This window comes from Macrobrachium rosenbergii, chromosome 48 (genome assembly GCF_040412425.1).
Source record: "Macrobrachium rosenbergii isolate ZJJX-2024 chromosome 48, ASM4041242v1, whole genome shotgun sequence".
Taxonomy (NCBI): Eukaryota; Metazoa; Arthropoda; class Malacostraca; order Decapoda; family Palaemonidae; genus Macrobrachium; species Macrobrachium rosenbergii.
In genome coordinates this window covers 7,490,843-7,493,001 of record NC_089788.1, presented here as the reverse complement: position 1 = coordinate 7,493,001, position 2,159 = coordinate 7,490,843, and positions in this window count along the sequence as shown.

The window sequence follows — 2,159 nt, the reverse complement described above, 5'->3', positions numbered from 1 at the left end:
TCTTAGGCCCCTAGCTTCAACCCCTTTCGTTCCTTTTACTTTACCTTCTTTCATATTCTCTTTCTTCCATCTGACTTTCCGCCCTCTCCTAACATTTGATTCATAGTTCAACTGCGAGGTTTTCCTCCTGTTACACCTTTCAAACCTATTTATTGTCGTTTTCCGTTTCAGCTCTGAATGACCTCATACGTCCCAGTGCTTGGCCTTTGGCCTAAATTCTATATTCAATTCTATACGATTGACGGTATAAAGGCTGATTCACATTGTAGCATCACGTCACCGACACATCACGTCACGTCAAAATACGTGAGAATTTCTTACATGTAATCAAATGGACTTGTTCACACCATCACGTCACGTCACCATCAAGCACACGGCATCCACCGTCACATCACGACACGTTTTCTTGGAAAGAATATTTTGACGTGACGTGACGTGACGGTGCTTATGCAAGTTTCTTACCTTACTGCTAAATCTGAGTCGCTGAGGTCAGGCACGAACTGAACTGAACGGGATTGTGACGGATAGTGCGAATACAAGGCATGGCTGATGGGACGGTGACGTGACGTGATGTGTCGGTGACGTGATGCTATGATGTGAATCAGCCTTAAGGCGGTGCACCTAGAATTTTTTTATGACGTTTTTGTATGTAACCTCATTTTGTTCGTAAGTTTCAAAGACCAGAGGTAGCACCGTTATTCCAAAGAGAGAAGCCTTATTTAGGTTAGCATTGGAAATTGAAAATAAATAAATAAAATGGTTTCCACATCGACATAATTAGGATTCTTAAGAAGATAATTTGTAGTTGAGAAGAAGCTCTTAAGGCTTTTTTTTCTAACTGTTCATTCCACTGGGGTTGCTTTCAGTTAAATTGCCATGGTATTTTTGCCGGGGAACCAACACTATTATGTAGGCCTAATCAGTAAGTGTATGTGTGTATGTATGTATATATAATATATTTATTTATTTATTTATTTATTTATTCATTTATTTATTTATATTTATATATATGTTTTTATATATATATATATATATATATATATATATATATATATATATATATATATATATATATATATATAATATGTATGTATATATATGTGTGTATATATATATACATATATATATATATATATATATATATATATATATGTATATCTTTCCTGTGCCCACAGTAATATCATCATTAGCAGCGTTGCATTTCTTCCTCCCCATTTAGCATACCATGCCTACCATCCTTCCCAACCATCGTGACCAGAACAGATGAAGGTGCTCAAGATAATTGCGCTTTTTAAAAAAAAAAGAAAAAAAAAACCGAAGCTTCATTTGAGAATGCAAATTCCGTAATTATATACTTTTTGACCGCCGCGAGCCTCCCTGTGTACATACACTAGGTGTTTAGCCAAACGGGTATCTAAATGTATTCGGTCGTGGGGGCAATTTCCCCCCGCTGACTTCGTGGGTATTGTGGGTATCGTCGGGGGTATTCAAATGGCCTCTGTGAGAGCTTAAGTGCGGGTATGTTGGTCCGCCCCCATTCCATCTGGTCTCGTAATTATTGCGCTGACGCGCAACGGTCTCTCCTTAAGACCGATTTCTAAAACGATGCGTTTTCTCTCTCTCTCTCTCTCTCTCTCTCTCTCTCTCTCTCATACGTTCTTTATATGAGCGATGATAAAGTGTAATTTTCACAGCAAATAAATAATTACTGTCTGCAAGTGTTCTGATTGCCTCTATTCCATTTCCAGTAACTCAGTTGAAATAGCTTTAGCAATTCTCTCTCTCTCTCTCTCTCTCTCTCTCTCTCTCTCTCTCTCTCTCTCTCTCTCTCTCTCTCTCATACGTTCTTTAAACGAGCGATGAAAAAGTGTAATTTTCACAACAAATAAGTATTGTCTGCAACTGTTCTATTTGCCTCTGTTCCACTCAGTTGAAATAGCTCTGGAAATTCTCTCTCTCTCTCTCTCTCTCTCTCTCTCTCTCTCTCTCTCTCTCTCTCTCTCTCTCTCTCTCTCTCATACACATTATTTGTATTAACGATGAAAAAAGTGAAATGTTCGATTCGTCCGTTAAGTCTTACAACCATTTAATAATTTCTGTCAGAAAATATTCTCTTTGCCTCTATTCAGTTTCCATGAACTTTTGAAGTAGCTTTGGAA